We start from the raw sequence: 23,243 nt of genomic DNA on the forward strand, positions 1-23,243 counted from the left end.
GTCTACCTGAAGTGGAAATTACACCCTTAGCTCCATCCTGGGAGACAACACTCATGCTACACAGTGATTTCATTAGCAGCATGAAGTGAATGAATTAGCATAAATAGCTCAAACAGTGGCAGATTAGTCACTTGGCCAATGGGGCCCATGCCCAGAGGCCCTGGCCAATTGGGGGCCCCCAGAAAAATGGATGCCCCCACACCTTGACCCACTCCACCCACCCGCCTGGTGCCCCGCCATGGAGGAGGAGAAGTCCCCGCACCTGACAGTGCTCCCCCGTGCCTCGACCCCACTTCCCGGCAGGAATGCTGGGTGAGCGGAGTGGGGAAAGCCCCCATGCCCCGACCCCTTCCCTGGCAGAATTGCCAGGGAGGGGGGCTGGGCTGGGGCAAGCCCCCGTGCCCGACCTCATTTCCTGGGCAGGAGTGCTGGAGTGGGGGAGACTACAGGCGGAAGTGGTGGGGAGGGGCCCCCACTTGCTTTGACCCAGGGCTCCAAAAACCGTAATTCACCTCTGGTCTCAAACTGGACACCCAAAATTTGCTGACATTTAACAAATTTGGTTTTAATCTATGTGTCTCCGTTCCCCATATGTAAAATTGGGACAATAATACTGGCAGGTTGTGAAGATATATTCATTAATTTGCACAGAACGAAGATAAACAAGAACACCTTAGAAAAGCCCATGAAGAAATTAATAATTCTGTATTCAGTGCACGATTTAGAGGGTATACAGTAAATGTGCGGAGCCACACACTGAATAATAAGGATAAAAATAAATATTCAATAGCTACCCATTCAGTGAGCACCTGCCATCCTGTACACTGACTGAGGTGGGGTCCCGTGGAGAAAAATAGTACATGACCATGTAGCTGAAAACATATCATAATGCACATGCAAAAGGAGATGAATTACGATAGGACGGGCAATCTTAATTCTGGCATTCCCTAGTATCTGAGTGCTTGACTTTGCAACTTTAACGTTCTTTTATCATCATATTTTTGGATGTAATTTATAAATACAATAGGGTAGAAATACTTAATGCAGTGACCAGCACAAAAGGGTGTACTTATCTAGTGCATTAGTAAGCACGGTTGCCATTCTCAAAGGAAAACAGCAGAGCACATACTAAACTGTCTGCATATTATCACTGCAGATTACATCTAAACCTTAGGAAAGACTAAGAGCAACTCTGCTGCTTGAAATACATGTAAAAGCTATTTATAGACCAGCAAGAGCTATTGATTGAGTGGGCCAGTGGGGAAAAAAACAAGTAGAGGAAAATCAGCCAGGAAACTCCTGTATCACACGTATCTTGAAGAACTGAAGGGCCATTCGCCAAAATGGAAAGTTTGTGTCACACAGTTATCAATTGCGGATTATGAATTGTACAGACTGATGTTTATTTGAAGATTTAAAATGTCAAGCTGTTGTGCACAATTAAGTAGTGTGGGACCATTTATTAAATAAACAAACCTAAAGCTTTGTTCCCTAAATACTTAAAACTAAAATCCTTTTTAACAGGAAATTTAGGTGACACAGTGATATGTACCCTAGCAACCAGGATATTGTTGAAATCCTACTTTACAAACATGTAAGTGTATGAGTCATTGTAAGAAGTAGAGTGAGTCTAATAATGAATGTGAATATATGGCCCAGGTTGCCAAGCTGAGTTTGCTATCTTTTTAGTGAAGCAATATAGACTTAGATTTTATAGATTTAGAAAGTTAGACGAATTAACCAACCACATAAAAATGGCACAGTTCTATGCTCAAAAGAGAGAATAAGTCTGTGTGCTATTTCTTTTAATTTTCAAGTAAAACGTGCTTTCCAGCTGGCCAGATTATGTTCCTCGCTCATTATCTGCGAGTTTCTGTACAATAATTTCTGATGTAATTTTCCAGTAAACTTAAAGAATCAAACACCGAGATCCACAGAAATCCTTTGAACCCCCTGTCTATGCCTGGCCGATCCTGAGGATGGTGCAGCAGGTGTTGTGAAACAGCTGCTCAGGCACCACAGAGAGGTCGCAGGAAGGCCCAGAAGAGGAAGGGGAGCTCCCTTCATCCACAAACTCTGCCCCCCATTTAGGTATGACAGGGACCATTGCAGTAATACCTGCGGAGTGACCTGTGGGTGAGAGGCGGGAAAGAGAAAGAAAAGGGCCCTTTCATAGGGAAGTCAGAGGCCCCCCAAAACCAGCATTTTGGTGAAAGATTTGGGGAAATGAAGCAGGCCCTGTTATCTCCACTATCTCAACTGATCTCTGAGGGTTTGTTCTGCCTGATGGGCCTCTATCATTACTAGCAAAGAGTTATTTTTCAGAGCACTAATGCATCTCCTGTGCCTCAGTGGATGGTGTGGGGGAGGCTCGGCTCCCTTACTGTGTCATTGGTTGTCAGTCAGCCAGACCAGTACCCGCCCACCCACACACCAAGCGATTGAGGGAGCTACTACCCACATTCAGAGCTGCCAACTGTTACTCCCTGGGGCCTCACTCAGTATATGACTGTGGGTAGACAGAGACTTGGACTTCAGTGAAAGGCTAGGCAGCTGTGAAACTGCTCTGTGACCACTGCTGAGAGTGTCATCACTGCTTATGATATAAATAGCACTCCCTGGGTGCAGGGTCTCACCTGGTTGTGAACCGTCTAGACAGACTCCACAGAGCCCCAGGGTCAGAATTTAGTCCAAAGACATTATGCAGTAAACCTGCATGATTTAGTAGTTGTACAGCAACCTTGTACTAGGTCTTCTCCTATTGGAAGAATTACTTGGCTACAATTGCCTTGTAATACATCTATCTAGAACACATCACCCGCATTGGCAATACCAGGAGGGATGAGCTGGAGTGCTGATGAGAAGCGCAGTCGGGAAAGTAACTGAAATACGTCCCGGAGGGATTGTATTTTCTAATGGACAACCTATCCTAAATTCTCAATTACTGAGGGACAATCTTCACTCACTGATCTATTTGCTTTCCACAACCAACTCTCTGTATAACTTTCCATGAGTAATGTACCTGAATAATTGGATGCTAATATCTAAACTGCATTGTTAAATATATTTACCTAAATTTGAGTTATTGCTGATTATGTACTTTATGTATCTTATGACTTTTAAAACAAACTTTGTATTTGTGGGTAATCTAAGCACTATAAACCCAGATGTAGAGACACTTTTTCTTAACCTGTGTATTATATACATTTTTAACATTAGCTTTAATAATTTTTTTATATCCAAACAGGTGTAACCCCCTTGGGTTTAGAGAGCACGGCCCATTTCAAACCTCATTCTCAGGTAGAGGAAGGGCTGATGGCTCCAGGGGGAGGAGACTGGAGAGAGGGAGAGTGATAAAGTGCATGCACCTGTAGCTCCAGACAAGAGGGCTGACAGCGAACAGGCCCTCACGCAGTATAGCAGCTGAGAACCAGCCCGAACCCTGGGAGGGACAGAGTGGCCGAATAGGGACGTTCCAGGATGGCAGCCAGAAGGAGCACTGTGAGAAGGACAAACTGGAGCTGGACCCAGTATCACTGCTGCCCAAAGCTGTATGGGGCCATGAGTACTGGGGTTCGTGACCTTGCACTGGGAATAAGGTGGGAGGTTGTAGTTAGTTAAGTGGGGAGGTTGTCTCTCGGTGTGGGTTTACAGAGAGCAGCAAAAGATAGCACCAGAGGGGTTTGTTGGGGAAAGTTTACTAGCACCAAAGACAACCAGGAGCACCCAAGACTCAGTGCCAGACTGGAACTCGGCCCAGGATTCCTGAACTCTGAGTCTAGACGCAGTGCTCGGTGTCTATCCTGTTATATTCTGGTACCACTGGGCCCAGGGTCCTCGTGTTGGATGTAACCTTTTTTTCATAGATTCATAGATACTAAGGTCAGAAGGGACCATTATGATCTAGTCCGACCTCCTGCACAACGCAGGCCACAGAATCTCACCTACCCACTCCTGCAAAAAATCTCTCACCTATGTCTGAGCTATTGAAGTCCTCAAATCGTGGTTTAAAGACTTCAAGGAGCAGAGAATCCTCCAGCAAGTGACCCGTGCCCCATGCTACAGAGGAAGGCGAAAAACCTCCAGGGCCTCTTCCAATCTGCCCTGGAGGAAAATTCCTTCCCGACCCGAAATAGGGCGATCAGCTGAACCCTGAGCATATGGGAAAGATTCACCAGCCAGATACCCAGGAAAGAATTTTCTGGAGTAACTCAGATCCCACCCCATCTAACATCCCATCACAGGCCATTGGGCCTATTTACCATGAATATTTAAAGATCAATTAATTACCAAAATCATGTTATCCCATCATACCATCTCCTCCATAAACTTATCAAGTTTAATCTTAAAGCCAGATAGGTCTTTTGCCCCCACTGCTTCCCTTGGAAGGCTATTCCAAAACTTCACTCCTCTGATGGTTAGAAACCTTCGTCTAATTTCAAGTCTAAACTTCCCAATGACTAGCTTATATCCATTTATTCTTGTGTCCACACTGGTACTGAGCTTAAATAATTCCTCTCCCTCTCCGGTATTTATCCCTCTGATATATTTATAGAGAGCAATCATATCTCCCCTCAACCTTCTTTTAGTTAGGCTAAACAAGCCAAGCTCCTTGAGTCTCCTTTCATAAGACAGGTTTTCCATTCCTCAGATCATCGTAGTAGCCCTTCTCTGTACCTGTTCCAGTTTGAATTCATCCTTCTTAAACATGGGAGACCAGAACTGCACACAGTATTCCAGGTGAGGTCTCACCAGTGCCTTGTATAACGGTACTAAAACCTCCTTATCTCTACTGGAAATACCTTGCCTGATGCATCCCAAGACCGCATTAGCTTTTTTCACGGCCACATCACATTGGCGGCTCATAGTCATCCTATGATCAACCAATACTCCAATGTCCTTCTCCTCTTCCATTACTTCTAATTGATGCGTCCCCAGTTTATAACTAAAATTCTTGTTATTAATCCCTAAATGCATGACCTTACACTTCTCACTATTAAATTTCATCCTATTACTTCACTCCAGTTTACAAGGTCATCCAAATCTTCCTGTATGATTCCCCGGTCTCTCTCTAAATTGGCAATACCTCCCAGCTTTGTATCACCTGCAAACTTTATTAGCACACTCCCATTTTTTGTGCCAAGGTCAGTAATAAAAAGATTAAATAAGATTGGTCCCAAAACTGATCCCTGAGGAACTCCACTGGTAACCTCCCTCCAGCCTGACAGTTCACCTTTCAGTAGAACCCGCTGTAGTCTCCCTGTTAACTAATTCCTTATCTACCTTTCAATGTTCATATTGATCCCCATCTTTTCCAATTTAACAAATAATTCCCCATGTGGCATGGTATCAAACGCCTTACTGAAATCTAGGTAAATTAGATCCACTGCGTTTCCTTTGTCTAAAAAATCTGTTACTTTCTCAAAGAAGGAGATCAGGTTGGTTTGGCACGATCTACCTTTTGTAAAACCATGTTGTATTTTGTCCCATTTACCGTTGACTTCAATGTCCTTAACTACTTTCTCCTTCAAATTTTTTTCCAAGACCTTGCGTACTACATATGTCAAACTAACAGGCCTGTAGTTACCCGGATCACTTTTTTTTCCCTTTCTTAAAAATAGGAACTATGTTAGCAATTCTCCAATCATATGGTACAACCCCTGAGTTTACAGATTCATTAAAAATTCTTGCTAATGGGCTTGCAATTTCGTGTGCCAATTCCTTTAATATTCTTGGATGAAGATTATCTGGGCCCCCCGATTTAGTCCCATTAAGCTGTTTGAGTTTCGCTTCTACCTCAGATATGGTAATATCTACCTTCATATCCTCATTCCCATTTGTCATGCTACCATTATCCCTAAGATCCTCTTTAGCCTTATTAAAGACTGAGGCAAAGTATTTGTTTAGATACTGGGCCATGCCTAGATTATCCTTAACCTCCACTCCATCCTCAGTGTTCAGCGGTCCCACTTCTTCTTTCTTTGTTTTCTTCTTATTTATATGGCTATAGAACCTTTTACTATTGGTTTTAATTCCCTTTGCAAGGTCCAACTCTACTTGACTTTTAGCCTGTCTCACTTTATCCCTATATGTTCTGACCTCAATAAGGTAGCTTTCCTTGCTGATCCCTCCCATCTTCCACTCCCTGGATGCTTTCTGCTTTTTCTTAATCATCTCTCTGAGATGCTTGCTCATCCAGCTTGGTCTACAACTCCTGCCTATGGATTTTTTCCCCTTTCTTGGGATGCAGGCTTCCGATAGCTTCTGCAGCTTTGATTTAAAGTAATCCCAGGCCTCCTCTGCCTTTAGATCCATAAGTTCTTCAGTCCAATCCACTTCCCTAACTAATTTCCTTAATTTTTGAAAGTCAGCCCTTTTGAAATCAAAAACCCTAGTTGCAGATTTATTTTTGTTAATCCTTCCATTCAGTTTGAACTGAATTAGCTCATGATCACTTGAACCAAGATTATCCCCTACAACCATTTCTTCTATGAGGTCCTCACTACTCACCAAAACCAAATCTAAAATGGCGTCCCCTCTAGTCGGTTCAGCAACTGCTTGATGAAGGAATCCATCAGCTATCGCATCTAGAAAAATCTGAGCCCTATTATTATTACTAGCACTCGTCCTCCAGTCTATTTCTGCGAAGTTAAAGTCTCCCATGATCACGCAGTTTCCATTAGTATTTACTTCATTAAAAACATTAAAAAGGGCTCTATCCATATCCAAATTAGATCCCGGCGGTCTATAGCACACCCCAAGCACTATCCCAGGGGGGCTCTAATAGTTTTCTTCCCCAATGTAATTTTTGCCCTGACGGACAGACTCTATCTTATCCATTCCATCGCTTCTTATTTCTTTACAGTCTACCTCATCATTGATATACAATGCTACTCCACCACCTTCACCTTTATTTCAGTCTTTCCTAAACAGCACATACCCTTCAATACCTGTAGTCCAGTCATGACTACTATTCCACCATGTTTCTGTTATCCCTATAATATCTGGTTTCACTTCCTGCACCGGTAGCTCTATTTCTTCCATTTTGTTACCTAGGCTCCTCGCATTGGTGTACAAACATCTTAATTTTTGCTGTTTGGCGTCGCTCACATTCTGTATCCTATTAGGCACAGTCATTCTACAGCCAGTATAACCTATTAGACTGGTATCCACACTGCCCTTCCTCCTTATATCCATTCTCCTATCCATGGCTGTATCCTTTTCTTACTTTGTTTTCTTCCCTCTCAATGCTAAAATCCGGCGTGCAGATTACCTGGACATCTCCCAACCATCTCCCCCAAATTCCTAGTGTAAAGCTCTCTTAATCAATCGTGCCAGCCGCCATCCTAGAAGTCTATTTCCTTCCCTACTCAGATGAAGTCCATCCCGAGAGAACTGTCCTCTGTCCATGAATGCCTCCCAGTGGCCATACATCCCAAAGCCCTCCTTACAGCACCACTGCCTAAGCCATCTGTTGATAGTCATAATCTTGTCACACCTTTATTGCCCTTCTCTAGAAACAGGCAGAATCCCACTAAAGATCACCTGAGCCTCGATTTCCTTAAGCGTTTTCCCCAGCCTAGCATAGTCTCGCTTAATACTTTCCAGCGAGAATCTAGCTGTATCATTTGTTCCCACATGAAGGATAATTCGGGGATTCTTTACTGCTCCCTTTAGGATCCTTTTCAACCTCAGGTCTACATCCCATATCTTAGCACCTGGAAGACAGCAAACCCTTCTATGATCTGGATCAGCTCTGGTTACAGGCCTGTCTATTCTTCTCAGTAAAGAGTCCCCCATCACATAGACCTGCCTTTTCCTGGTGACGGTGCTATTCTCCAGTCTATCCCCTCTTCCCTCTGGCTGCAAGTTCTTTCCATTCCTATTCTCCCTTGTAATCCTCTTCAACCCATCCTGAATCCTCCTGGGGCTCATATTTGGTGTAGTCTCCATTGACTCTTCCCCTTTTCCTATAGGACTAGCCGCTCTTCTCTTCTTCCTTGCCCTTCCACCTTCAGTGACTACTTGCTGAGCCCCTTCTTCATTTTCCAACTCTGCAAACCTGTTCTTGAGCTCTCTTTCTCCTTCACTAGCCCATCTTTTCCTCTGCCTGGTTCTTTTAGTCACATGCTTCCACTGACCACTTTCCTCACCCAGTCTACCCTCAGAATTCTTCAGGCCTGCTTCCATCTGCAAGTCTGAGCTTTTCCCTTCAGATACCTCATGCCTTTGCTCCATAATCTGCTCAAACCCCTTCCTAAACTCAACCAGACTTTCCACCTGCATCTCCAAACCTCGGATCTTTTTCTCCATCAGCTCTATCAGATGGCATTTCATGCAGACAAAACTCTTACCAGGTACCCCCTCCAGGATCATGTACATACCACAGCTTCCACAACCAGGCATCTTCATTGTGTCTTCCGCTACATGAGTCACTCCCACTGCTGCCTCTGTATTTGTCATAGCCTTCCCACCTAAATCCTGTTAATCTGGGAAACACAAACCACATCAAAACACCACCACCCACAGCAAAAACAAATCCCAAACAAGCACCATAATACAAACTCCCCTTACAAACTCCCACTCAAACGCTCCCCACATCTTCTCCCTCTGTTTTTCTCTGTTGATCCCTCTGTAAATAAATTTTTCCCTTTCCTATATTTGTTGTGCTATTCTGCTATGTGTGTGTGTTTATTCTGGGGGGTTGGAACAGATGCCCCTGGGGTGGAAGGGAGTTTCCCTGCTGTGTTCCTGCCTGCACCTTGTTTTAGCTGTTATCGCCTACAAAGCAGACTCCACCTTGGCCACGAGGGTGCTCTAGTTATGTAGGAGAAGAGCGGGACACGTAATCTGTGTAACACAAGTTTTAAAGTACTCTATCACCAGACGTCAATCTCAGCACACTTAGAATACATCTAAGGCTCCAGTCTGACCTTGGATATGCAGATGTGTACCCCATGTCTTGTGAAACTGGATCGTCTATAGCTGATTTGTACAGCCTACAGTGCATGCTGCTCCACAGTTCACCAGAAGCCATTCGAACAAATAACTCAGATGAGAATTAAGCCTCAATTTAGCATTCAGTGTCCCTGTAGCCAGGACCCTGTAATGACCCTTCTGTATGACACCAGAGAATATTGACAAGGTTGGGTCAAATAGTCTTTTTCTTCCTAGTGGCACTCAGACTACATGATCATATATTTTAAGGACTGCAGCAACCTATTTTAGAATTGTTTGTTCATGCAAGAAAGAAAGGCTATCTTTGCACTGCATTTTTTTTCCTCCAAAAATCTTCCACTGAAGTACACAATGCCTCTTGCAGAGGCTAGATTCTGGGTTAGAAAGAAGGAGCATTGATCTATCCTAGAGTAGCAGTTCTTACATTCCTACCAACGGTACTGTCACAAATATGTATTCTGTTTCTCTTATAGTTCCAAGACTCCACACTCTACCTCATTCTAGCTACTGCTAGTGTAACGATCATGCTAATGAATAAGAAGTGTCGCTCAATCTCAGCTCAGCAAAACCAGTGGCTGGCAGTAAGTTTAGTGGATGGTTGTTCCCTGCTGTACTATATGCAGAACACATCTTACCCCCAAAAGATCTTTAAAGATTGGGGAGCAGGTGCCAGTCAGTCCTCCAGTCCAGTGTGAAAACAGGGAGGAGCTAACTAGAAACCCCTCAATACTGAGGAGTCCCAGGGTAGAGCAAGGAGGATAGATGGGATCTTGTTGACACACCATATGTAAGTGAGGGGAAGTGGGTGGCTTTATCAACCTAAAATTTAGCAGAGCTTTAAGGAACATAAGCTGAGGTTGATGACCTTAGTGAACCTACAACACAGGCTAGAGTCAAGGTTCATAGTGACTGTTTCTTACAGTTCTACACACTCAGCGATTCCGTGTCACCCGGATCCATAAGAGAGGACATATGTCCCAGATGAGATTATGCCCCTTATGGATGAATTGAGAGAAGCTTGAATGAGTCTTTGAACATTTGTGACACCTTGATTTATGGCTGTTCCAGCTAGAAGTAGGATTCTATTATTCTGGGTGGGGGGAAAGGGAATTCGGAGATAAAAGGCATCTTTGAGTGACCGTGTGAATGAAAACCTGTCACTTTTCCCGGAGTAATTGAGCAAAGGGTGCAGTGCACTCACACTATCTCTTATCAAAGGGCACATACACTCGTTTATTTACAGGGAGGCACAAAGTAAGCTAGGCTTTTTTTAGCTCTGCATTAAAGTACAGCGCCTGCTGGTATCAGTACTTGCAGCAGTGACATCAAAACTACACAATGTTTGTGAATTGCTTACAGTTCCCAATTAAGGCCAAGGAGAAATAATAAATAAAGAGCAACAACATTAACTCACTAAGAACCTGGCATATTCTAAATATCCAGACAAAAGAAGGCTTAGGAAGAGATGGGGGTGGGTGAAGGAGATAAGACCTGGCTGAACCAGTTGTAAATACTAATTTATTTGACAAATTTTGCCTGTTTCTCTTTGCAAATTGTCTAAAAACATGATTCTCCAGTTTGAAATTATTCACAAAGTTTGTTAGCAAATAGTATTTGGTCTGCAGATAGTCACAAGCAGTTAATTGCAAATAAGTGGATTCTCAAATTGCCATTGTATTTGTTATTTAACCTGGAGGTGTTTTTTGTGTATCCTGAAGTTCTATTGAGGAAGTTCTGTGGCTTGTGTTACATGACAGGGCAGACCAGATGATCACAATGGTCCCTACTGGCCTTGGAATCTATGAATTGGTGACTTACATAACTGACCAACATGTCAAGTTTTGCACTGTATATTTTATATAAATATAATATTTATATCTCAGTATCACCTTTTGGCCAAAAACAAGAACAGGTCCCCATTGTGCTAAGTGCTATATACACGCATAGTAAGAGACAGACCGTGTTGTGAAGAAGTTGCAATCTAAATAGACAAGAAAGGCAAATGGTGGGAGGGGAAACAGAGGTAAAGCAATATGTCCAACGTCACAGCAAATCAGTGGTGGAGCCAGGAACAGAATCCAGGTCTACTGAGTCCCAGCCCAGAGCCTCATATCATATGCAAGACCATACTGCCTCTCAGTATAAAATTAAATATTCTTAATTTGAGTTTGCAATCCACATTTCACTAGTATTTGCACTAGTAAAGCTCTATTTGCCAGAACACACAAAGAAATGGGACATAAGATAGGCATGAAACCCCCTGAAACCAGTTAGTTTAAATATTGGAATGTTGGCGGAATACACTCAATACAATGTCCTCTCCTCAGGCTTCACTCAGCCCCAATGGGACAAGATTTATATATACCAATTGGGAAGGAATCCTCAGGAGGGTGTGACATTATTGACATGAACTGTGACCGTGTATATCATTGTTGCAACCAGGGTCCTATGGTTGCACCAGGTCTTGTACAAAGGAGGTCAAGTGGGGGGTCTATGGAAAGGTTGTAGGTTGCTGGTTATGACAGTAATGTCTGTATGTGTGTATCTTGTTTGTATTTGAAGTTATGAAGATTGGCCATGTACTTGTATCTCAATGTGTTTGATTCTAAGTAGCCTCAGTGAAGCATTTGGTCAGCTTCTTGAGAAAGGACTATTCTCAGTAAGTACCCAATCAAGAAACACTTAACTGACAATGGACTTTGGAAGAAGCCAATCCACATCTGAGCTTTCCTGGGAATGTTCAAACTAACATGTAAACAATGACGTCAGCCTGCAAAAAGCTGAATCATTGATAGAGATGTGACTTGCCCAGGTGGCTACAAATTGCATCTTGTTGCTGTGATTTTGCAAGGGGGAAAGAATATAAAAGGCCCTGGAAACCCCTCCATTTGGTCTTCAGCTGGCTCAAGAGATGGCCTTTCCACCCCAAAGAGATGCCTGAAAGAAACTGGAACAAAGGACATTAACTATGGGGGTGTGAGTGATTGCTGGACCCAAATTAGGAAGGAGTCCAGTCTGTGAAAGAAGGTTATTGGAACATCTCTGGGGGTGAGATTTTATCTGTAATCAATTTCTTAATGTATTAGGCTTAGACTTGCGTGTTTTGTTTTATTTTGCTTGGTAACTTACTTTGTGCTGTATATTATTACTTGGAACCACTTAAATCCTACTTTTTATATTTAATAAAATCACTTTTGCTTATTAATTAACCCAGAGTAAGTAATTAATACCTGGGGGAGCAAACAGCTGTGCATATCTCTCTATCAGTGTTATAGAGGGTGGACAATTTATGAGTTTACCCTGTATAAGCTTTATACAGAGTAAAAAAGATTTATTTGGGGTTTGGACCTATTGGGAACTGGGTATCTGGGTGCTGGAGACAGGAGTACTTCTTAAGCTGTTTTCAGTTAAGTCTGCAGCTTTGCGGGACATGGTTCAGACCTGGATCTGTGTTTGCAGCAGGCTAGCATGTCTGGCACAACAAGGCAGGGTTCTGAAGTCCCAAGCTGGCAGGGAAAATGGGCTCCGAGGTAGTCTCAGCACATCAGGTGACAGTCACAAAGGGGTGTCTGTGACTGAACCCGTCACAGAGGGAGCCAGGCAACATTTGTAGAATGTGGGGAGGAGGTGGTGGGTGTTGAACCACCCAAGGACTGCAGCTCAAATTGCAGCAAGTTCTGCTCTTAGAAGCTGAATTAGTGCATTTCCTCAAGCATCATGAGGCCTTATATCAGGCATAGGCAAACTTTTTGGCCCGAGGGCCACATCTGGGTATGGAAATTGTATAGTGGACCATGAATGCTCATGAAATTGGGGGTTGGGGTACAGGAGGGGGCTGGTGCAAGGGGGGGGTGAGGGCTCCAGCTGGGAGTGCAGGCTCTGGATGAGGGGTTTGGGGTGCAGCAGGGTGCTCTGGGCTGGGACTGAGGGGTTTGGAGGGTGGGAGGGGGATCAGGGCTGGGGCAGGGGCACACGAGGCGGCCAGGGGTGCAGGCTCCAGTCGGCACTTACCTCAAGCAGCTCCTGGAAGCAGCTGCATGTCCCCGCTCTGGCTCCTATGCGGAGGCATGGCCAGGGTCTATGCGCGATGCCCTGTCTGCAGGTGTTGCTCCTGCAGCTCCCATTGGCCATGGATCCTGGCCAATGGGAGCTACAGAACTAGTGGCTGGGTCGGGGGCAGCATGCAGAGCTCCCAAGCTGCCCCTACATGTAGGAGCTGGAGCAGGGACATGCCGCTGCTTCCGGGAGCGGCACGGAGCTATGGCAAGCCGCTGACCCAGCTCCCCAGCTGGAGTGGGGCAAGACCCTGACCCTGCTGCAGCAGAACCTCAAGGGCCAGATTAAAAGGTCTGATGGGCCAGACACAGCCCGTAGTTTGTCCATAGCTGCCTTATATACATTGATAAATTTTAATGAAATTATTCTCTCACTTTTAAGACCAGGGCAGCTCCACTGGTGCTAGCAAACATAAAGCTTTCTTGTACCTCTCTGCCAAGTGAGTACCTCACTTACTCCACACCCCTTAACCCTTTCCCTGCCAGCTTTTGCATGCTGCAGAGTAGACAGGGAAATAGGATTGTCTTGCAGCCAGCCAGATATGGGTGAAGCCCGAGCATCCAGGGCCCTCACAACCCAGATGCAGTGTTGCCAACTCTCATGATTTTATCGTCAGTCTTGCAATTTTGCATTTTCCTTAAAGCTCCAACTGCAGAGTCATGTTGTTTTGTGAGAATCTCAGTTTCATTTTTAAAAATAACATGTTTCTAGCCCTCATGATGAAGAAAATTTTTAAAATGTGACCTGCATATATGTCAAAGGCTCAAAAACCAAAAGGCAAATAAAAAGAACCCAAAATGAATATCTTTTAATGCTTGGTGATTTTGGGGGTTGGCAATACTGTTCATTCCAGTCCCAAACTATAGATAGCGTGTCACTTTTTTCTCTCCTTCAGTTTTAAGACTCCTTTACAGGATAGGCTACAGCAGGGGTGGGCACACTTTTTGGCCCGAGGGCCACATCGGGGTGCAAAACTGTATGGAGGGCTGGGTAGGGGCCCCCTGCCCCCTATTTGCCCCCTCCCACTTCCCACCCCTTGACTGTCACCCTCAGAACCCCTGACCCATCCAACCCCCCTTGCTCCTTTCCCCTGACTGTCCCCTCCTGGGACCCCCTGCCCCAAACTTCCCCCTAGAACCCCACCCCCTATCCAACCCCCGTGCTCCCTGTCCCCTGACTGCCCCGACCTATCCACACCCCTGCCTGGGACTCCCACGCCCTATCCAACCCCCCCGTCCCCTGACTGCCCTCCTCCTACCCAACCCCCCCCCCCCCGGCCATGCATGTGTGAGCATGCCGCCACCACCCCCTTACCATGCCGCTCAGAGTGGCAGGAGCTCGCAGCTCCGCTGCCCGCACGGCGGCATAACTGTATTGGAGGGCGAACAGCGTGGGAAGGGCCGGGGGCGAGCCTCCTGGGCCAGGAGCTCAGGGACTGGTCAGGATGGTCCCACGGGCTGTAGTTTGCTCACCTCTAGGCTACAGCATTGTTTTTATTCTGGTTGCTAGAGCAGTGATGTAGCTATCACTGTTTGTCAAAACGAGAAAATAGAATGTGCAATACAGCAGATCTTCAATCAGTGTGATTGGCCATTAAAGAAAGGTCCAGCTCGCATGCTTTAAACAAAAAGCAAGAAGGTGATGCTGGCTACCAAGTAGGGCAGGAGCAGACTCACGCAGTGTGCATGTTACATGCAAGTACAGAATTAGCAGGAAGTACTTTAAATAAGAGCAGAGAGGAAGGATGGTCCATGATGGTACTAGCCTCAGACTTGAGAGACCTTGGTTCAGTTCCCTGTTCTTCCACAGACTTCCTGTCTGATGTTGGGTGTGTCACTTACTCTGTCTGAGCCTGTTCCTCTGTCAAATGGAACACTAGTACTTCCCTGCCTCATGGGGGTGCTGTGAAATAAAAAAAAGTAAAGACTGCGAGAAGCTTGGCTGTAACTGTGATTGGGATTGTGCAAGTGCCATAGATAGAAAATACAACTTTTGGTGATTTAATGAAGTTACTGAATCAAGTGCTGCATGTCCCAAATCAATGTGAAACTGTTTTAAGAAGAGTGAGATTATCAAAAGGGTAAATAGTTGTTTCAAGTATTGCAAAAACTCAGTGCTTCAAGGAGTGAAAAAAATAGTGTAGTCTGGTTTGGCAGGCACACATCACTCACTGATTACAGAGCACTTTATGATGGGCTCAATGGCAGGAGAGAGAGAGAGAGAGACGGAGAGAGATGAGTAATGGGACTGAAAGGGCAGATATGTGCTTTCGATGGCAGAGAAGACAGAATTTAGAAAGCATATGCTGTGATTTACACATCTAACACAGGGCGAGACTGTGACAGACCGCAAAAGAGTGAAATATTGTTTAAGAGTCTGGAGTGACCACTTGAATTCTGCCCCCCACCCACTGTTTCCAAAAACCACAGGTGTTAAATACATACAGTGGGGAAGAGATTGTAAGGAGGGCTGACAGGAGTGTGAAATGTTTGGGCTTGCACTATTTATCTATTTGAAGTGTGGGTAGGAGTAAAATACAGTCACTGAGGACACTTGAGAACCGTGGGCAACTGCCTAACTCTTACAGTGAAACCTCTTCTCAGCCCTGTATGGTTTCATAAATGACCATTTCATAATGTACACAGCTACAAGAAGACAGCTTCCCACTGCAACATCTCAAACAGAATAAATTGGCATTTGCCTATCTAAGCATTTATACCACACTTATCAGCATAGCACAGCCTTACAAAATTTCCATAAAAATGCACAATATATTCCTGCCTTCCTTTTACCAGACTGAATGATGAGGATAGGATTTTGCATAGCTGCCATAATATAGAGTGCCTCATATATTGGGTCAAATTGTGCCCTCAGTGACTTCTAACTGAACTCAATAAGGTTGCTCCAGAGTAACATCAGTGAAAATAAGGACCCAAGGTTTTGAATCATAACCAGTGATGTCATGACAATATTTTAACAAGGGACTCCTATGAAGTTTTTCCCATTTATCCTGTGATAAACCTACGTACCCAAGGACTGGTTAATCTAGTCATTTGTTTTACAGTTTAAACAAATATTTTCTCATAACCTCCAGCCAGGAGGGAGGTGGCACTAATTGGCAAACAACCTAATAAGTTCACTGAAAGTGTTTGTTTATTGTTTGCACTCAAAATATACCAACCATATTCAGAGAATAGCAGTGTTCAGCTTGTGGAATTTGAATATGTGTGTGTGTATGGACCTTGCACAGTGAGAGAAGTGGTAGTTTATCCTGTGAAACTATTTGGAAAACTCAACACACATAGTACACCGGGGTGCTTTCTAAAGACAAATGTGCTCTGATAAATTATTTTCTTGAAATGTAGTTGCAGACAGATATTAAGACATTATACAACTGCAAGCCTGAGTTCAACTCAAGGGCTGTTGGGGTTTATCAAATCTAGCATATGTCCATTGGAGGGTTCATGAATGTTCTTTTTCAGGAATACGAAAGCTCTTCAAATCTAGCACCACAGCCCATTGGATAGAGCACTAGACTGGGATCTAAGGCTACATCTACCCAGCACTTTGGAGCCCCCAGGAATGAGCCTCCCAGCCTGGTATGAGACACTTGTGCTAGCAGGGCTCACACTAGTGCTCTAAAAATAGCTGTGTAGACAGTGCTTTGAAGTTGCAACTAGGGCTGGAGCTCAAGCTCTGAACCCTGCCGCCTCCCTAGGGTTCAGACCCCAAGCTTCAGCCAGAGACACAACTTCAAAGCACGGCCTATGCAACTATTTTAAGAGCAGTAGTATGAGCACTACTAACCCGAGTCTGTCGACCTGAGCTGAGAAGCTTGCTTCCAGAGGCTCTAAAACTCTGTGTAGACATACCCTGAGAGACTTGGATTCTCTTCTGTTCTATCACTGACCTCCAGGGTGATGCTAGGTCAGTCACCTTGTAACTGATTGGATCACAGAAACCCCCTTTGGGACTTCAACCTGATGTGCTGAGACTACCTCTGAGCCTGTTTTCCCTGCCAGCTTGGGACTTCAGTGTCCTGCCTGGTTATGCCAGACACGCTAGCCTGCTACAAACATACACCCAGGTCTGAACCACGTCCCGCACAAGCTGCAGGCTTAACTGAAAACCGCTTAAGAAGTGTTCCTATCTCCAGCACTCAGATACCCAACTCCCAGTGGGGTCCAAACCCCAAATAAATCCATTTTACCCTGTATAAAACTTATACAGGGTGAACTCATAAATTGTTTGCCCTCGATAACACTGATAGAGAGGTATATACAGCTGTTTGCCCCCCCTCCGATATTAATACATACTCTGGGTTAATTAATAAGTAAAAAGTGATTTGATTAAATACAAAAGGTAGGATTTAAGTGGTTCCAAGTAATAACAGACAGAACAAAGTGAATTACCCAGCAAAATAAAACACGCAAGTCTAAGCTTAATACAGTAAGAAAGTGATTACAGATGAAATCTCACCCTCACAGATGTTCCAGGAAGCTTCTTTAACAGACTAGGCTCCTTCTAGTCTGGGTCCAGCAATCTTGACACCCCTGTAGCTACTGTCCTTTGTTCCAGTTTCTTTCAGGTATCCTTTGGGGTTGGAGAGGCTACCTCTTGAGCCATCTGAAGACAAAATGGAGAGGTTTCCAGGAGCTTAAATAGATTTTCTCTTGTGGGTGGAAACCCCTTCTCCTCTCCTATGCAGAATCCAGCTGCAAGATGGAGTTTTGGAGCCACATGGGCAAGTCACATGTCCATGCATGACTCAGAACTTTACAGGTTGATGCCACTTTCCCAGTAAAGCTCAGATGTGGACTGGCATCTCTCAAAGTTCATTGCCAACTTAAGTGTTTCTTGATTGGGCACGTACTGAGAATAGTCTTTTCTCAAGAAGCTGACCAAATGCTTCACTGAGGCTACTTAAAATCAAACAAGTACATAGCCAATATCCATAACTTCAAATATAAGAATGATACATGCACACAAATAGCACGAATATATTCAGTAGATCATAACCTTTGCAGAGATGTGTTACATGGCATATCTAGCATAAAACATATTCCAGTTATGTCATATTTACACTCATAAGCACATTTCTATAAAGCATTATGGGGTGCAATGTCACACACCTTACCTCCTTGTGCTTGTTTCCTTTCCCAGCCTTTATCTATATAGATGACAAGCTTTTTATAGCAGGGACCATCTCTTAGTAAAAGTTTATACAGAGCTTAGCACAAGAGGGCCCTGATCTCAGTTGAAGCCTCTGTCTAATAAAACCAACAATCTGCTGGTTAGATATAGAATGGGAAATGTTAAGAAGCTGCAATAAAGTGATCATCTTGGATCCTGTGTGAAGTCTGGTTATAGAATAAACATCAATTGCGAACCATAAAAAGGTAAGTTCAGGAGTGGGGGGATTCAGCTAGTGGTAACACCATTCCATGCTGCCAGGAGGTGAGGACCCACCTAAACTTGGGTCTAGAGCTTCCTTGAACTGGGGATTCAGAATGTCTCGTCTGTGAGCACAGCACAGAAGACACAGGCCAGGAGGAGGCTAGAAAGGTGGCTTTAAGCCACTTTTGCCCCTCTGGGATTCTGAGCCACTCCAGGAGTTAGTTAGCACACCAGCGCACCTCCAGCTGCCTGTTTTGCAGAGCACTCAGCCATTCTCCCTCACACTCCTGCCATGTCCCCACTACCCTTGTCTCCTACCCTGTTCCCTGGCATATCCCTGTGCTAGGTGGTGCACAGGTTGGGGGACATGTATGTGCACATGTGCGCCAACCCTACATTACCCCTCTTCCGGGGGGATTTCCCCAGGGCACCATTCTGCCCCATTATGCTGCCCTTGTGGCAAACAGAGGTTGTAACAGAGGACAGCATCTGACCCCCAGAATGAACAGGGTTGAGAGGCTGTATCCTTTGCTTCCTCTATGCTCTCCCCCACAAGAAGGGTGATTACTTGTTAATGCCTTGTGTTTTAACTGGGGAGTTCATGGCGTCTTTGCCACAAGTCCAGTGGGTTTCTCTTTGGGACAGGATGACCTAACTAAAGTCTGTATTTTAAGATCAAAAGGTCTGAAATTACATTCCAGTGAACTTAAGCACTTAATGTGGCTACAGTGCAGTCTAATGTATGTGAAGAAGCATATCCCTAAAGACAGATGATCCAGTGAGATGCCAGCCTATCCTAATTATTTTTGACAAAGCACAAGAAAACGTAAGTAGCCTTGGGGATAATTTCTGCCTTCATCTACACTAGGCAATGACAGAGAACTTAACTTTTGAGTTATGCTTCATTTACAATGCAATAGAAGTATGCCAGTATGCACAAATATTTCCCCCAAAAGTGCATCCAGCAACGTTAAGGGGGAAAGAGAGAGAGAGGTTAAGTAAATTGATAATATGCTACTTTGTACTTTTAGAGCACGTTCCACCCAAAGATCTCAAAGTGCTTTACAAACATTAATGAAATTTGCAACACCGCTCTGAGGTACCAGTAGGAACATATCATAACCATTTATAGATGAGGAAACTGAAACACAAGGATGAAGTTTTTTGCCCAAGGTCAAAGAGTAGGTCAGTGGCAGAGCCAGGAATACAACCCAAAATTCTGGCTCCCAGTTCTGTTCTTTGTCATGTAAGCTCGTGATCTGAACATGTGTAGAATCTGATATACCTGTTTAAATACAAATATTTCCCCTGTATTTTATCATTTCCCTAGAAAATGAAAACTTTTAGGAGAAATACACACACTAGAATTTTCTGTGTGCTTGTCCTTTAAAGAAAAATGCTGGAGCTATGGTGAAACCAGTCCTCAGGGTAATAACATTTGGCACAGTTCTCAAAAACAATGTAACAAAATTATTTTTAAAACATTAGTTCAATTAATCTAATGTGACTAATTAATTTAGTCACACAATTTACTGGTAATGTTTTTTCCCCCTTTGCTATCTTTTTTCTTGAAAACAGATACCATTGGGTTTAATCTTAAATTAAAATTTGAAATGTGCTTGTGTCAGACAAGGAAAAAATAGTACATACAGAAACTTTTTCACTTGTTAGTCACTCTGCATAAAGATACACTCACACTTCCACTTGTGTGAACTTCCCAAGGACTGGCAGAATAACAAAAGGTGTACAGGAAGAGAGAAAACACAGACACAAACACACTTATACAGAGAGTCAGAATCTCATTTTTACTAATGGATTTCTTATGTTAGGTATCATTTCTAGGTTATCACAGCACTGTGCCCTTAACATTTATAGCACCAAGGTTTTAAGGTCTTTAGAAACATAAATGAATCATACTCCTGTGAAATGTTAGCCGTATTTTACAGATGATGGAAAAGGAGGCACAAGAAAGAGCAGGTCCTCATTTTTGAAAGCAGCCTCTAATTTTGGCAACCTCAAGCGTTGCATTCCCAACTTGAAACAATTATGGCATGATTTTCAGAGGTGCTGAACACACTGAGTTTAGTTGTAACTGCAAGTGCTCATCATCTCTGACAATCAGACCGTGGTATCAAAACCAGAAGCACTCAAAATTAGAGGTGAACTCACTCAGCACTACTTAGGCAGGAATTTGCAAAGGAGCCTGAAGAGTTGTTATTCCCAGGGGGCTTAGATATCTAACACCCTTAGGGTTCTTTGAAAAGCCCAGCCTTAATTTTACACGTGGCCAAATCCATCCCTGCTGTGCAAAAATTTAAGCATGTAATTAAATGCTTTGCTGAACAGGGGCCTAAGTGACTTGCAGAATATGATTACCAAAATGGTGCTGAACATGGTTTTTGGTTTACACTTGCAGTTAGACCATGTTCAGCACTGGTTCATTAATAACATGCATTGCCAGCAACAAGGAATTTTTCGAGCATTTTGGAGCAGTCAGAGTGGTACCTAACAGCACTGCTGGTTTGCTATTTTCACTGTTTTTGAGTTGTCCCCTAAGAAAGTAACTAATGCATTAATTTTCTTAGCAATGGGCAGATAAGCAGATCAAGAAAATTCACATAATTTCATGTCTGAGGATTTGAGGTTTCCACAAATATTCAGTTTATACCGAAAAGCAATTGCAAATAAAAGAGGCCCTTTATAGCCTAGCAGGATTCTTCAATCTACTCTGATGTTTCTCATTGCATTCATAGGCCCATTATTGGCCCAGTCCTGTTCCCAGTGAAATCAACTGCAAAGTTTCCATTAAGTTGAATGAGAGTAGGATCCAGTATTATGTCCCTTTCAGGTAAAGATTCTGCCAGATTACAAATATGCAAGCAGTTTCGGATGCCAGCTTCATGAATGCTGTTGTCAAGTACCTGAAGAGGGGTTTCCAGATGTCTCAGCTGAATCAGCTATTCAAGGCATTTTCTCCAAATACTGAATGGGTATTGGATAAGGCTATATTCATTATTTTGCCTTTTCTGTGCAGTAAATTCCCACATGTGAAAAACTGCAACAATTAAATCAAAGCAAGAATTATTTCTTGTTTGTAACTAGTATTGGATACATTCCTTTAGCCAAAGCCTGATCAATTAAAAATAGCCCACAGAACTTCACACACTGTGGCCTTAACACATTCCTTAACCCTTTAGTCCCACTAAAGTGGCATAGTCAGAAATCACCTAGGTGTATCACCCCCAACTGCTACAACACTTTCTTTACAAACCACCTGCTGTTTCTTTGCCCAAGACACACCTTTTCTTCCCCCCACTACCACTGCCAGCTGGCTGACCCCTCTGCCTTTGTCTACAGCTGGCAGGCACCTGCAACTCCACCCCCAGGCCAACTGGCACAGCAGCAGCTGGTAAATATGTGTTGACTACCCAATTAATCCTCAAATTCCCCACGCTCACCAGACTACTGCTGTTCCCTCAGGCAGCTGCTTTTCTTAAATAGCACCGCCCTGGCCATTCAGTCCTAGGCCTCAGGAGCCTGTTAGTTAATATTGTTCTGCCCTTTTCCTTCTACCTCAGCCTAATGAAGGATACATAAATATTTCTGGAAAATTAGCGTACGTGTGACAGCTGATGTTGCTTTCAGTCTTTGATTATGGGAAGAACTGGTTGCAAATATCTGTCAAAATCAAATTTTGACCCAAAAGAAACTCTGAATAATTTTCACCAATTCACTATTTTATAACCAGCTCAAGTCATGAGTGAGAAATCAGTTTTGTTCAAATGGGAAGGCAACAAATCTCCAGTCAATCACCTCTCCTCTCTGTGCAAAACATCTGGAGTACACCAAAGCAGCTGTTTAATGGCCTGATCCAAAGACCACTGAAGTCATTGGGAGTCTTTCCATTGACTTTAGTGGGCATTGGATCAGGCCCTAACTGTACACACCAGTTTGAAATGAAAAGGATATGCCAGATTCCAATGAAACTCTTGGTGTATGCTGGTAAACTGAACTAATGAGCTGCTTACCACTATCAGCACACATCTAGATATTTATGCAACACTCCACTTTCTCATTTTAAGTGACATCTTACATGTAACTCAACCGTATACAGGAACTCCAAGAGTAGTTACAGAAAGCCTTTAGAATTGTATCTAAAATGAACCATACCTGAAAAAACACATACTTCTCTCCAAGCTGAAATGTCATTGATGGTAGTTTTAGTTGCTACTTGCACATAATAAATAAATTATCTTGTAGACATTGAGTAAAAATTACATTAAAGTCAGAACAGAAAACTTCTAAGGGCTTGTCTTTCCATCCTGCTGTATTCTTAACTATTTCCTGCTCAGCATCACAGTCGTTTATCTAGGAAACCTCTTTAAAAAGGTTAAAACAATACACTGTTTATATTTCTAGTGACCTTTGTCTTGCCTCTTTTTCCCCGGCCAAGAGATATCCTGTTAGGGAAATAGCTAATTGAATTTGGAAAATGTCTACAATGGGACATTTGGGATTGTGTTACCTACTTCCTGTTTAAGCACTTGTCTCTTGGAACAGATGGAGATCTAAGCAAAGACTCTGTAGAAGCATTTTTACCCTCTTCCCTTCCTTATTTTGAGTGCCATTCCTCTCAGGTCTGATGTGATTTCAAGTATAAGACTGATTCTAAGTCTGAGATCTTTCCCACCTCCTCTCTCTCCATTTTACAGATTGATGACTTGAAAACATGATATTGCAGCTATATCTTCTTGCAAATCTTATTTCAAAAGTAGTTGCTAAATTGTGTCTCTGTAGACACAAGCTTCCTCACATGAACTGAGTAAAAATTG

The 23,243-nt window shown here is 43.5% G+C and overlaps 1 long non-coding RNA gene across 2 annotated transcripts in view; it reads right to left on the reverse strand.

Moving 5' to 3' along the window:
• The window catches only part of LOC122466201, a 54,718-nt gene that overhangs the window by 19,099 nt on the left and 12,376 nt on the right, over window positions 1-23,243 (reverse strand). The window contains exon 3 of one of the 2 annotated variants that reach the window (XR_006291549.1): window positions 16,153-21,466. The exons of the other annotated variant lie outside the window; for it this stretch is intronic. This is a non-coding gene — a long non-coding RNA (uncharacterized LOC122466201). Of the gene's footprint in view, window positions 1-16,152; window positions 21,467-23,243 lie in introns of those variants that run through there. 2 annotated transcript variants of the gene reach the window in all.

Source organism: Chelonia mydas, chromosome 6, assembly GCF_015237465.2.
Source record: "Chelonia mydas isolate rCheMyd1 chromosome 6, rCheMyd1.pri.v2, whole genome shotgun sequence".
NCBI classification, from domain to species: domain Eukaryota; kingdom Metazoa; phylum Chordata; order Testudines; family Cheloniidae; genus Chelonia; species Chelonia mydas.